The sequence below is a fragment of the Triturus cristatus genome, chromosome 1_2 (assembly GCF_964204655.1).
Source record: "Triturus cristatus chromosome 1_2, aTriCri1.1, whole genome shotgun sequence".
Lineage (NCBI taxonomy): Eukaryota > Metazoa > Chordata > Amphibia > Caudata > Salamandridae > Triturus > Triturus cristatus.
The window spans coordinates 827229044-827244365 of NC_140580.1; the positions used below are offsets into that span (position 1 = coordinate 827229044).

The 15322-nt window shown below is 47.5% G+C and overlaps 1 long non-coding RNA gene across 1 annotated transcript in view; it reads left to right on the forward strand.

The window, feature by feature from the left end:
- Nucleotides 1–6558: 6558 nt before the first annotated feature.
- LOC146868082 (uncharacterized) overlaps nucleotides 6559–15322 on the forward strand; it is a 58329-nt gene continuing 49565 nt past the window's right edge. Inside the window, exons 1-2 of the long non-coding RNA XR_014962412.1 lie at nucleotides 6559–6669; nucleotides 7317–7384. This is a non-coding gene — a long non-coding RNA (uncharacterized LOC146868082). The remainder of the gene's footprint in view (nucleotides 6670–7316; nucleotides 7385–15322) is intronic.

Genomic DNA, 15322 nt, shown 5'->3' on the forward strand with positions numbered 1-15322 from the left:
TTCCATTCTTCTCTAATTTCTACTGTTTTCCTTTCGTTACATGGTCTCCATGTTTATTTTATCCGTGCTTGCATTAGTGTTAGTTGCAGTTCCACCCTTGCTCCGCCACTGGGAAGAGCCAGCTGCGGATCTGCACTCAGCGTCCCGCGCACGCGGTGCTGGGGCAGGGCGCGAGCCTTTTGCTGGTCTGCAGCTCTCCACCTACGTGGTGCTGGAGGAGCGGCGCGAGCCTGAAACTCTCAGTGGGATTCAGGGGCACGAGCGCCGCACGCGCCGTCCAGCTGCTCCATTCAGCTGCTAGTGTGTCTTCCTTTACCAGCTCATGGTCGATGGGTCTCCCTCAGGGTGTGGACGCTGCGCTCCCCAAATTGCCTTATTTGTAGTAACAGTGGCACCCCACAGCCACCTTTGTGGTAGATGTAGCAGCAAGGGACACATTTTCAGCAGCAACGGTAGCAATTGCCACATTTGCAACTGTTGCAGCAGAAAGGACAACATGCCACAACTCCGGCGGCCAGACCACATTTGAAATGCTAACAGCATCGATTGCCTCGCTTGCAGTAAGAATGACCTCATTTGCAGCAGTTGCCGTAGTAATGATCGCACTTGCTGAAGTTACACCAACACACGCCACACTCCCCTCGGAGTACAGCAGCAGCAGGCCCTCGTTTACTGTCCGTACTGCAACAATAACCACTTTGCATCAAAGGCAGCACCGCCAGCGTTATTCGCAGGGATTTATCCACAATACAATTGCGCATAGGGCTGATATTGGTGGGGTGCTGATGCACGCGCTAGAGCCGCGGCATTCTGCGGCCCTCTACCACTTCTAACCGCACGGGAGCCTTCCCCAACACATAAAGCCCTTTACACGTTTTTCACCAACGTTTCTCCGCGATCTGCTTTGTGCACTAATGCACGGTTGTGGACGGGGCCCTAATATGTGTGGCTCAAGTGTCCAATGCCTTTATCCTAATTTGATCTCCGACGTTATCGGTGGATCCCTGGACCCTAATTCCCACTCTTTGCACCCAGACATGTTGACGTTATGCACCCAGCGTGGCTGTGTGCCGTGCAAGCGCATTACGCGTTGTACTTCTGCTTGCTCCACTATCAGAGCATCTCACGTTCCGTCCACGGAGGAGCATTTTCGCGCCCAAAAGCACCCCTTTGTCTTTGTTCAATATATGCATGGGATATAGACTCTGGAGTTGGGGGGGGGGGGGCTCAAGGGTGAGGGGGGGGGGCGGCTTCACAGTTGCCTATAATCGTGTAATTGGTGTCTGAGTCAAAGCCCCCATCACGCCCCGCCCCTCCCCCGCCCCCGTAACTCTTCCAAGCCCCATATTCACTCCACCTTTTCACATTAACGTATTCTTATGGATTCGTCTTGTGTTTTATAATATGTCGGCGTCGCGTGCCCCATCTGTGCTTGTGAAAGAAATAAGACCTTTGTTTCATTATCGGGGGAAGGGGGGGGGGCGACGTTTTGTGTTGGAGAGTGTAGGAAGAGAAGCACAATGGTTGGAGCAATGGTAGCAATACATGGTAGGCTTACTGTTTCACCCTCGACTTTGATCTACGTTATGTAGTAATGTCTTTCTTTCTTTCTCTCTTTCTCTCTTTCTTTCTTTCTCTCATCCTCTCTTTCATTCCGTGCTCCTTCTACCTTCCATTCTAGTCTAACTTTATACTGGTTTCCTTCCGCTACATGGTTTCCATGTCTATTGTATTTTTGCAATGTGTGCGCTATTTGTTAATGTCTTCTCCGTTCCTTTTTTTTTCTTTGACAACCCTTGTTTGTGTTCCTTTAATTTTACCCACCCTACGTGTTTTGAGCTTTCTTCTCCGTGATTTCGTGTCTTCTTTCCTCCTCTCCCATCTTCCTTTCCCTCTAATGCTGGCTCAACTTACACTACCTTTCTCCTCTCTTTCTTTGATGACTGTTTTAATTGTATGCGCACATTTAGTTTAGTTTAGTGTAGAGAACACGCATGCCACTTATGCAGCCGATAATATATGTACTTTCCATATTCGTAGAGATGACTTAGAGGTCGAATTGAACAGGTTGACCTCTGCAAATGCCTGTAATTGGGTGGTTGATGCTGTGCTCGTATCTGCGTGCAACTGGTCATTGCTGTTGTTATTGCACACCTATTACAGTCCGTGAATGATGTGTTTATATCTTGCCGTGTAACGGTCAAGCATTGCTGTTGTTTTTGCGTAGCTAATACAGTCTGTCGAGACGTTTTTAGGTCTCGCCTGACCCAGCGCATGCGCTGGACTGGCGAGACATTTTGTGAGGGCTCCAAAAAGTGCTACCAGGCCAGCCTAGAGCTACAGTGCACACTTTCGTGGCCACACTGCCGCTTTGATGTTTGATCGCATCGCTTTGATGTTCTCGGGAGGCTTCAATAGATTGCAGCAGTTAAAACAAGCATTGGCATAGCCAATAGGTCTCGCTTTTGGAACCTTATAAGTGTTTAGTTATTCAACTGTTGCATGGCTTAACACTTATAAGGTCCCAAAGGCGAGACCTATTGGCTATGCCAATGCTTGTTGTATCTTGCCAGGTTACAGCAGTGTGTGCAGCTGGGGTTGTGTGGGTAATATCGGACGCCTGCTGTGGCTTTGCATCGCTCTGCAGGCCACCGGTATTGGCGTGGGTGGTACACGCTGCACCTCGGGTGTGATTGCTTGTTCACCTTATGCGCGGTGCGGACAGAGCGCGTGCCCGAGGTGTCATAGGTCACATCTCTACTCAATGAGTCAGTTGCTCGTGTTCTTCCGTAGCTAGTGTATCCCCCAAATACTTTGAGCCCCTTTCTACTGTCTCTGCCCCATTCCTAAATTATTTCTGCGTCTCACACCCTCCACTTACATGGCTGGACTCGGTGTCCTGCTGTGATCCCCAGTAGTTGTGTGGGGGCACTGGGCGTGGGACTCATATTGGTATGTATGCAGATCTCCAGCGTGCACACGTGTTGCTGAAGCTCATATGTTTGATGGTCTGCTCTGTCCTATTTTCTAGGTGCCCCTTGATATTTGGGGTGCGGTGGACGGGGTGGAGTAAGGTGAGAACCCTGCTCAGATTGTGAGAAGCCTCGGGGCCCCCTGCGCTCGCTGCCAAAGCCCGAGGAATCACACACATTGACTATGAAGATTTTCGAAGGATTGTTGTGAGGGTCTATAATTTGATTGGGGTGGGCGCCCCTTCTGTGCTTGTGGGAGGCACGGGGGCTTTTTCATTAACTGCGGCGCCCTTGTCTTCTTTTATAGGAGTTTGTGATAGCACAGAAGACTACGCGAGGCTCCAGCGGTCGCCCTCGAGGGCTAAGGCAGTGCGTCACCCTAAAGAATTATTTATAGGTCGCAGATGAACCGATCATTCTTTCCTCCCTCTTCGTTCTTATAGGGAGTGGGGTGGTAGGACTTTTGCTTATATCGGATGTGGAATTCGAGATGTCGTTTATGAAAATAGAAGGGAGGTTTCCAATCCATTCTAAATGTGGCCCCCCACACCAGGACACACACTCACACTTAGCCTGTACACTCCAACTTAATTCTTTGCCGTCCCGTGGGTGGCATTTGTGCGCCTCTTAGAATGACAGAGCTTGGCACTAAGCACCCACCTCTCCACCTCTCATCGGCAGAGGCGCGTCCCATCCGGGGTGCGGTCTTTGAGGGTCTGTCAGGCGAACAAAGGCACTTACCTGCCTTTATCGCAACTTCCTATAACAATGCACTGGGGCGGAGGCAGAATGCGCCGAAAAGCACTTGTGACCCCCCCAGGCCTCACACTGCCTAGGCCTGTATGTACAAAACCGTCGGGATGGGTAATACAGCACGTGTGCTCACTGTCATCAATACATAGCGAGGGAGGGGGGTTATATGTACATGTTGTGAAGTGATGTAGAACTTTGCAGTGAAGCCCACAGGAACGCTATTATAAGAACCGTGCAGGTGCACACGGACAGAGCGCTGCCCCAACACCCACCCCCTCCTTCAGAGAGAAGAGTTGGTCTGCAAGGGGTGGGGGGGGGGGGAGGGGCTGCACCCCCAATCGGGGGCTTTCCCCTCAGGGACACAGTACGTGTGTGAATAATCTATTGAGGATAATTGGCGTCCCAAGCTAAAACCCACGCTGAGAAAACATCTGCTGTGAACAAAAAAATCTGAACATCTGTATCCGTCCAGACTGTGCTCTGATTGGACGGCAAGCAGTGGCGCGGATTTGAAAGTGAGCCATCCATTCTCCCTTTGTCGTGGGCATTAACTATGAACAGCAGACCACAGGCCTCGTGGAGGTGAGCTGCTCACCGACACAGAGACAGATATCCCTCCTTTTAATATGTTATATATGTCGTTACCGCAATGATGGGCCCCTGGCTTAGACTGGCCTAACTGCTGACAGGCTAATGCCTTAAGGTTCGACCTAAACACACTGGGGACTGTTTTTGTGACAATTCGGTATGGTTTTCACCCCCACCGGCGACTGTACCAGGCGAATTATTGATGTGCCTGCACTTAAAACGCCTCAATTACGGCGAATTCAGCCATCATTACCTTTGCGGGTAATCTCGACAACCCCTGTATAGATACTTTAAAACCCCATCGATTTTTAACAATGTGAGTTGTCCAAAGCATTCTGATTAAAAAATGAACCAGTCGCCAACATTTCGCACTTGATGCTAACATTCTCTTAAATCGATTTGCTAATGTGCCTGCTTTTCTTTTTGATGACCGGGCCCTGTGCTTGTATAGGATGATGCGCCTGGGTCAGGCGTTCTCAAGGGGGTAAATGAACAGGCCCCTCCCCCGACAGGGTCTGTGCTGCCCGCCCCACAGAGCTGCACGCGCCAGACGCGAGCGACCTTCGCCGCGTGCGGAGCGCTGCCTTTGCTGAAGCCCGGGAGGTGGTCGCTTTCCGCGTCCGAAGCAGCGCTTCCCCTGCCGGAATTAGGGACGAGGCTCTTCCCGCGGCAGAGGCGGCGCTGTCCACTCACCGAGGTCCAGAGGTGAGCGCTCCCTCAGCCTGAGCAGCACCGACCAGGGACAGAACACGCCCACATCTTGAAAGGTGAGGAGGTTTTTCGTTATTACAGGGCGAAGTGCCTGAGAGCTTTCGATGCGATAGGTGAACATTGAGTAAGAGAGATGTCTTTATAATGTATCTTTATGTGCGGTTAGAAGTCCGAATCGTCTTAAACTGAGTGCATGAGTGACTTTTTAAAAATGTTAAATAATAGATGAAAAATGATTATGAGTGCTTTCTTTATACGAGGGGTGAAACAGAAGTTTGGGAATCTTTATAAGAGAGGGGAAAGGGAGTCTTTGGATCCTTTTTATTTTTAAAGGTGAAAAGTGAGTCTGGCCGGGGGCATCTTTCGAAGTGAATGTGAGTCCGAGGGGTGAGAATGTAGTCTCAGAGAAGAAGGAAAAGAGTGTGAGAAATCTCTTTGCAAGAGAGGTTGATTTGGACTTGTCAGTGTGTTGAGGTGTCTTTCACAAAGGCGAGAGGCCCGCTCGTGAGAGGAGGCGGGGGAGGATGGGAGAATTGGCCGAATTTGAGCTGTCTTTAAACAGTAGTCGCGGGCTGTCGAGGGTCAACAGGCTTGTTTATATCATCTCAATGAGGAGGGGATTTGTAGTGTTTTTGGCAAGCGCGAGATCTTGGCGAGCGCGCCCTTAGGGCCCGGACCCGCGCCACACCCCCATAGTCCGGTCCAGTAGCCTGATTGGCTACTGGCCGGGCGAAGTACTTCCGGGTCACCATCTCGGGTTTCCGTCCGGAGCCGGTAGCTTTAGGGGTGGAGCCAATGGGGGGGCTATTTAGGCGCTGGGTCCACGTCCACTCTTCCTCTTTTCCGGCTCTGGACCCCTCGACCAGTGGATTTAATCTATCTCCCACCCACCCGTCCCTGAGATTAGTGGTTTGGGGTGTTAGGAGGGGTAGTGGCGGGAAAGAGGCCACAGAACATTGATTTTCAGGGTTAACGGGAGGCCTGCTTACATACTCCAGAGGACAGCACTGAGGGGAGAGACGGTAAGCTCGCCGCAGGGAGAATGGGGACACCGGCTGGGGAGGCAAGGGCGCCAGGTCACACAAGCCTCCTTGGCAGCCTGGTGGTAGAGGGGTGGGCTCCCGGAAATGATGGACAAGAACCGAGGGCTGGGGGCTCACCGCTCAAGGACGCAGGTGGGTTGCGCCTTGCGTGGTTCTCAGATAGGGGATGCGAGCCAGAGGGCCCCTTGGTGCTGGAGGAAGTAGATATTGCATAACCGGTGGTTATGATCAGTGGTAATACGTGTAAATATTAAAATTGTGAATATTGAATGTTACATGTGAATTTAAAAAAAATGTTATTGTCATGTTTATGAATGTTTTAATGGTTATTAAACATGGCCGTTTTACCCACACTCTTGGACTGGTTAGTTTCGATTGTGGGATTGCATGAGGTTGGGGCGGGGGTCATCCTGGGGGTCTGGGCTCTAATGGTTTGCGTCTCACATTTTGGTTTCAAAGATGCCGTTGTGTTGACAGATATCTTCACTCAATCTCACTGCAAGTAATGGCGCCCCTCCTGGTGTTTCCGCCTCTGCCTCTGCCCCAGACGTAAGCCCACAGTGAACCAGAGAGACTCTGCACAGGACACCCGCCATCTTTTGGTAAGATAGCACCTTGGGTTGAGCGCTTGTTGCTTAGATGTGTGAGTGATATTCGGATCACGGGGTTTACGGCAGCTGGGGTCCGCATGGTAAATTTCCTCTGCTGAGTGTGAGTGGTACCCCACTCATGCACCCACCACATGACTGAAACGAATGCAGGCACAGGCAAGGAGACACATAAAATATATCTCACCATAAATTTACGCCACGCACCTATATTTTTACGCCTGAACTCCCTGAACTCCATGGGCGCAGCTATGAACGGTGTTGCAGCACGTGAAGTGGCACCATTGGTCCGGGGGCGGGGTGGCAATTGAACCCTAATTATTGCTATATTTTACCTCCCCAAGGGGCCTCGTTTTAATTCTTCCACTAGGGCCAAAGTTACCCTTGCCGATGAGCTCCACTTCCGGGAAGCACAAAATTTATGGGGACCTCAAATAATCTGGCACCAGGGGACTTCCGGCTGTCCTCTTTCTGAGGTGATTGTTGACATGTGCAAAGCGACCTGTTATTACATTGTAAAACACTGCTCCGTCGTGTGACTGCACCATTGACTGCAAATGCAGCTTTTAACATATACACATGTAATCTATCTGCCTAGTATACTCTTGTGCGTCTCACCTTCACTTTCCCTTTCCCCCCAGTGAGAAATGAGCGACAAACCAGGGTGCCTCATACAAAACCGTCTTTCGTATTTGCAGAGAAGTTTGTAGTAAGTACCAGATTTTTATATATTCTTTAAAGGGATTCCTGAAAACGAAGATGTTGTACAAAACTAAATTTAAACAGTGCCAAGTTACACTGCATCTATAATGGCCATGTTTGTAATCACATTAAGTGCTGAATATCTAATGTTCACAAATTGGTAATTTTACTGGGCTTGGTTGAGGGAAGGCCAACCTAGGATCGAATACAAATCATAGACTGGACAGCACCACAGACACGGGGCCTTGGGTATACATACCTCAGATTAAACCAAGTGGCAGCTCCTTCGCTAAAGCGGAGGAGCGCTGCCCCACTGCTCACGGAGTAGTTTAAAAAGAAAATGATAATACCTGAAGGTATTATCATTTTATTTTTAGTAGCATCACGGGTGGGGCGGGGCTTGGATCCCCTGACGTTGGGGTGGAGAAGTAGTAGCTGCACTCTAAAGTGCTCATGGCGCTTTGGGCGTCATGCACACTTTTCATGTTCTCCACACAGGCTGCATTACAGCCTGGGTGGAGAACATGCCCAGGCCCCCAGCCCCTGTCTGAGCGCCGAACCAGGGCGCTTAGACCAATCACAACGCTGCATTGTGGTGTTGTGATTGCAGCGTTGTGGTTGGCTGTGGGGAGTCTGGGTGCTCCCTGGAAGAGATACGATGTGGGAGAGACGGAGGAGAGAAGCGTCAAGATCAGGTAAGTGAATTTTAATATTTGTTCTACTCCTCCCCACCCATCGCCACCCCTGTACTGTACCGGCTGCCACTGGATTATCTGCCCCTGATGTACCTCTTCAATCCAGTTAGGTATGGCATGGATACACCTGCCCAAAAATAACCGCCACATGCTTGGTGAAAACTCCCTGCATTCCAAGGCCATTTATTTATTTCATAAACAAACTCTGAAAAACAAAAATTTTCTGAACGGTCTCATGAAACATGGTGGCTGTTCTGAAAAGCTACAGTGTAAAGCACAGAGATCTCCACTAGGCAGGCGGAGATCTCTAAATATGGTGGCCGGTTATCTGCCGGGGTAGTGGAGTTTACGACCTTCACCCACGCAGTTTTTTTAATGATCATAACCCATGAGACCATCAACTCATATTTAGCCCCTAATTACATCAGCTCATAAATGCACCCTTTTATCATCTGATCATTATTAGTTTTAGGACTTGTATTATCAACTTATTAATAGTTTAGGGTCACTGACTGATTATGTCAGGCTTTTTATCAGGTCCTGAAGATCGAATGGTCTCCTTTTTGTATCAGAGGTAAGACTTCAAAGTGTTATAAACTGATCAGAGGGCTGAGTACTTGCTTTCAAATCGAAAGATAGACTTTAAAAGTCTCTTTGACTTTCTAGGTAGCTTGGTGTGTAGCTGATGGGATTAGTATGAAACTTGAGCAAGTCATAGTGTAAGACAATTTCACACATAGAATAAAGATGAATGCCTGTCCAGGATCATTTCTGGAAAAATAAATGACATGCTCATAAAGAACATTCCGTTCTGAACAGTAAACTGAATTAAAATGGTGGTAGACGGTGGTTTCTAATGCTAACCATCCCAGAGATTTTTAACCCCTTCGCCGCGGCGCAAATTACGCCGCGGCGCTGGGGGGGTGCGGGGTGAGCGCGGCGCCGCCATGCTCATGACGGAACCACGCCGTCATGAGTCACGGGCGAGCTGTGCTCATGACGGCGTGGTTCCGTCACGACTCCGCCCACTCTTTATTTTTCCCGCACAGGCGGTGAATCAGCGACGCGTGGGCGGAGCGGCCACAGCATGACGGAACCACGCCGTCATGAGCACACGCCGCCCGTGGCTCATGACGGCGTGGTTCCGTAATGCGCACGCAAGGGGTTAAGGAAATGCTTAGAACTAAGGGGCTGATTACGAGTCTGGTGGGCTTGTGACTGCCAGAATCGCGGTGGTACAGCACTGGTGGTCCACCGTCGTGGCAATTATGACTTTGGATCAGCGGAGTCGGCGTTGAGCTGGCGCCTTTACGCCAAAGTCGTGATAGGGCCCTAAGACCTTTTTAAAATGTAATCCCTCTTTCTGTGGTTAATGTTGGCAAAAGACCTCCTATGATTAAAAATGGACCAATGTTATACAGTAGGAGTTCATCATCATGGATAGCTCCGGAACTGTCTAGTGTGCTGAAAGCTATAGACATTTACAGAGGTTTCAAGGTGAAACGTTACACTAAGTAGACTGACTAGGGAGTGTGTCCACATAGTCTTAATTTGTAATATTTTTGGTGCGAAATGAGCAAAAATCTGGATCAAGCCATTTAAAAGTCAGTCAAATTTGGATAAGTGTCCAGTTATAACAGTTCCCACTAGATACAGTAAATATGTTATGATTCCTCAGGATACTGGCACTATCTGGTACAATAAAGTTGATGTCATTGTTGATTGCAGGCCAAAGTGACTGATATCACATGCTGTACCAGCCACAGTCAAAATAGGGTTCCCTGGGCTACCAGGAAAATTAAAAGTGGCATATATTTTGAACCACTGATTGGAATTGCAACATGTGATTGGATCCCTCGTCATTATGACTTGTCTTTCTCCCTCTTGAGGTTAAGAAATCCTTAGAAGTTGGCAAAGGATAGCTCCTGACCTCCAGGTGCTGGTCACACGGATCATCTGTCCTTCTTAATAATGGTGGAGGATGGACTGGCCCCAAAACCAAAAGAAAGTTTATTTTAATCCCAATCAGAGTGGGCCAATGGTCACACATTGGATCTCAATGGCCCTTGAATTCTGCGATGATGAGTTCAGGATCCAGGGCAAAGGGGAAGCCCATGTACCTCTGCCCATCTACACTGCCCCTTGTGGTTTAGGAAGACTCTTCCAGCTCCCACACCTTACGCCGGTGGATCTCACCACCAGCATAATGTTTGAGAGCTCTAACCAGACCACACAAAGGATAGTGGGTGCTGAGAATGGTAAAATGGGAGGCTGGTGATTGAACAAAATGTCACTCAGTTATGTGGGGCAGATTATTACTGTGGCAGATTTTCTGGCTATAAAGGCATATCACATGCGCTTTGCCATTGTTGTAGCTATTCTCCACTGTCTCTGGTAGGTAATCACTGAGGGCTTCTGCTGTTTCTGACTGACTGCTTTTGCCTCTTGAGATGGACAGAGGTCCTCTCATAGCCAGCACTTCCAGTCAGCAGGCAGGCAGACAGAAGCAAGGTCATTGTCAATACCTCAGGCCAAGAGCAAGATTTGGAGGGGAAGTCAGCAGAAACAGTTCATTCTGGTCCAAACCAACAAAGCATGTTTGCTTGCTGTATTTTAGGTCCGGTGGACCACCAAAGGGATGTGCTGCTGGGTAGGTTTTGCTAGCTCTGTTTTAAAGAAGATACCTAGTTGAGAATATTTGTGGATTGTCTCCAGACAGGGAAGAAGAAGGAAGGGGATACAGGGGTAGTCAGGTGTTGTGCCACAGAGGGCCGGCTCTAGGGCAGTGCGACCGGGGCGACCACACTGGGAGCCCACCTGGGGGGGGGGGGGGAGATTGCTGACCTCAGGTGGGGGCGCAGTGTTTAGCAATAATGAACGGTTTTGTACTCGGAACTCCGATGCAGGCCAAGCAGGTTTGACTTAAGGGTCGCTTGCTTTGATGAATGTGTGACTAAAAGCCGGGCCCCCTCCCGGAACTCATGGGGTTTTTCTCTGACAATATCAGAGTACAAAACCGCTAGAGGAAACCATCCTCTCACATATATCGCACTTTAGCGAGTGCATCACATAACTGGTCACACATACTCTGCAGACCACCTTTTTAAGTCACTTTTCACATACGGTCCTGATGAAAGCCAGATTAACAAGAGGCCTGGCTGAAACATATTGACCACACAGGATGTGGGAGTCCTTAGTCACCTCCACTCACATCCGCCGCCTTGCTTTTAATACTGCCAAGGGACCCCTATTAAAATAGTCCGTGTGGATATTGGGACCCTTAGGACAGTTTTTAACCTACGATCTCAACACCATCACTGCACACTCACTTAACAAAACCTGCTCCGATGCAGTCAGGCGTCGCAGCACACCCAAGGCACACTCGGTTCCCGGGGTGGGGTCCGATGATGAAGCATGCCACCAACTAGGTTGGTGGGTGAGGGCCTTCATAAAAAACAAATGTTTTTTCCTTACTCTCGAACACACATCTCGAGCTTCTATCCACTAGCTAGTTCTTTTTGATACTCATACATATACAAGGGGAAGTGAACTAGCCACTTTCCATTCCTCTCTCTCCCATTGATATTCATTACAAAATGTATATTTCACAAGCCAGGAATGTGCACCTTGTTGAAGGCACGCAAAGATCCCTAACTTGCACCGACTTTAAAAAGGCGAAGTTGGACTTGTCCAGTCCACTGCAAGCCAGCGTTACTAGTAGAGACCATCCTGCAGGAGAGATATCATGCACTAGGAAATCCTGAAGTGCATGAAAACAGCTCTTCCCACTGCAAGTATAATGTGGCGAGGAGAGGGAGGAAATGGAGAGTGTGGTGTTTAGGAGGCACATTGGCACCTTAAGCAACAGGCAGCAAATCCAGTATTTCTGGTGCTCTAGAGGGGTGGGCACAGACACTGCTGAAGACAGGAGAGTGTATGGCTCCCAACATGTCATATTAAGGGACATGGAACAGTGGATTCAGAATTGGCACCTATCTGTATATCTGTGTTGTCACCCCCTAGCTCTGGACAGCCCTTAACTGCAGTTTACCACCAAAGTAAAGCATTGTTTTTTTTTGTTTAAATTTGTTTATTAGTTTAACAGAATAGTTATACATCATAGACTGAGGATAAGTTCTTTTCTGACCCCACTTTCGTATGTACCAAGTCAGTAAACAAAATATACATTTAATTCAATCTGCTCTTTCTGCCTGTTGACGCATTTCCAATTCAGCCGTGGGGGATGCTACAGGTTCCCCTTGGTATTTGTTCCACCTGTCCCACTTCCGATCCCATTTTTTGGGACATCCCCTAGCTACATAGAGCTCCGTTTCCGCCAGCATACATCTATCAAGCTCTGTCATCCAACCGCTGGGCCGTGGCGCACTACCCCACCCCCCACCCCCTAGCAATCTCCCGATTAACTAGCGTGTATCCTAGCGTCGTGAATTGTTTCTCTGATTCCGTTAGGTCAGTGTCCTCCCAAATGTTTAATAGGCCCAATTTCGGCGTCAAGACGAGCTCCTTATGGAGGGCTGTCTGCATGTGTCTCGAGGCCTCCTCCCATATGGCCCGAACAAAGTAAAGCATTGTTGATGCTATGTCTTTTTTTTAACCCACAAGATTCCCAGTTCACAAAGCACACAAATTAAAAAAATGCACATCATTGTATATCTCAACAAGGCAAGTCCGTATTTACTAACTCAATAATATCCCCTATCTAATCACCTCACTTATGATTATACATCAAATCGTTTGTAGACCTCTTTGCCGTTAGTTCAGTAATAGTCAGAATACTATCAGCTTTTGAATAGTGCCAAATCATGAAACAACTAATAAACCGTCTGTTATTTGCTTAGTTGTACCTCCGCATCTGCTCAACACTATCCCAATATCATAAGCTTAGTAGTGCTCCTGATACATTACTTCATTAATGATACAATGACATTAGGTCTGTGTCTTCCATATCTTAAACCCACTGATGGACTCCTACATCATACAGATATGGTAACCACACTATCATTTAGTACTTAATGGCCATAATTCAGAACATCATCTGCCCATGTATTCTTTGAACATTTTTAAATCATTCCACTTTTTGGTAATGTATTTATCTACATTCCCAAACACTACTAAATAAAAAAAAAAAGCAGAGTAAGCTTAATTAAAAGAATGAAAGCTTTGTGCAACTTTTATTAAAGAATATAAAATAATTAAAATAAATAACAAACTGTGCAATTTATTTATAGTGTCAAAAATAGCTATCTAAAGCGAAAGTAAACTAAAGCACGAACAATTAACCAATAAATACTTCTCAGTGTAAGGAAAAATCCCAACCTGTGTCAGGATAAACCCTCAAAATCACTAAATAAACATGTGCTCAACCAAGTGGTAGCTATGGCACAGAGCAGACAGGATTAACTTTGAGGCAATCATTAAAGTATTTATGCAGTACCAAAAACGTAATAAAGTTGAAATGCAAAACAATAAAAATCCCCAAATGAATAAAAAAAAACTGCAAAATCTAATTAAAAAAATGACAGCAAAAGGACCAAATGCCAATAATGGATGAATAAGCGATATGAATAAGTAGAAATGGCGCCAAGAAGCACAAAGTACTAATGATAGCTAGTGGTCGCAGTTGAATGGACCTATGCACAATTTGATGCCAACTGCGGTGAAGCGCGGGTCTGATACATCAACCAAGATCATCCTGGTTAAAGATTTTACCTTCTGACTTAAGCCCTTTAAATTCCAATCAACCTCAGGAGTACACTTCTAAAGCCCTCAAGACCTCAGGGGAGGCACAGAGAGACTCACAGGGTGTCATGCAGAGACCATAAAACAGGGTCCAGTCCATATTCACTTGCCAATGTTCAGCTTGGCAGTTTCTGGAAAAGGCCTCTTACAGCGTGTTGTGTCCCTATTGCTTTAACAGGAGGTCAGCTTCATGAACTTTGGGGTCCATCTCTTTGTCCTTGGTACAAGGCGGTGCAAATCTAGTCCTCCAGGGCTCCAAACAGGTCACAGATTGCAGGTCCAGGCCTCTTCCATTTTTCCTCTGGTCCAGGAGTACTCTGAAGTGTGTGCCTGGAGGTGCCAGATTCATGCCTGGCACGAGCAAGTGGATGGGAATAACTCATGAGCACACCCTAACCAATGGGGTAAACGTTTTCTGGGGCCAACCCAACCCACTTAGGGCATTTTAAAGAAGGTGTAAGTATTCAGCCATACGAACCTTGGGCTCAGAATCTGGGGGTGCATGCGGGGAGTATAGAATGGTAATCCTAGTGTCCTCCCACATCTAACACTAAAATCCTGTTTGGGGCACTCACTGTATCCCCAATAAACACACAGATGGAAGTCTGATAGAACAAAGCAGGATTTTCCAGTAATCAGTGTTTGGTATCCTGCTTCCCCAGCTTCTAAAGTGTGCCTCAGAGTTATATGTAAAGCCCTGCAGATCCATCAAGCAAGATTTGACACTGCAGCAGAATGTGACACTGTAATCTCTGGGGGGGACAAAGGAAGTTCCCTACCCCAGAGTCAGCTAACATTTGCCTGTGACTGGGTAGGCCTCTTGAAGTTAATCCAGTTCCTGGGTACAGCCCCTCCGTTCATCCTGTTGAGGGAAGAAAACCACATACCACACCCAGGTATTTGTTCTCTGCTCTGAGAGCGGTTTCCACACTTCTACAAATGCTAATTAATAGCTGGCAGAAGTGGAGAAACAGATGAAAATGGACTTCCAGAGGCTTTAGGCAAGTGCAAAGTACGTTTCTAAGAGTACCATTTCCAGAAAATGTATTAAAAAATCTGACATCCCCATGGAATTGGATTTCTGTTAACAAATAAAATGTTTTATAGCTGTTTCCTAACCAAAATTAGCATTATTAAGTGTAATAATTTAACCAGATGTCCTATGGAGCAGCCAGTGTCGCTATAGTGAAAATAGCTTTGGAGTCTTTTTGACTGTAAGGACAGTTTTAACATTAAATTCCTGAATGCCCTACTTTTAAAGACAATACTCATCATAAGCTCAACGCTTGCTTCACAGATGTGTTACCAGCTCCTCCCCTCCATTCAAACCACTTGGAAACTTCGTCTGAAGATCGATGATATATCTCGATTCCAGACGTCGTAATTTCTTCTCCCTGTCTCCTCCCCTGATGTCACTAGGGATACAGTCTAGACAGAGGAACTGTAGGAGTGCCCTATTACTCCTGTGATGACTAGTAAAGTGGCGTGCC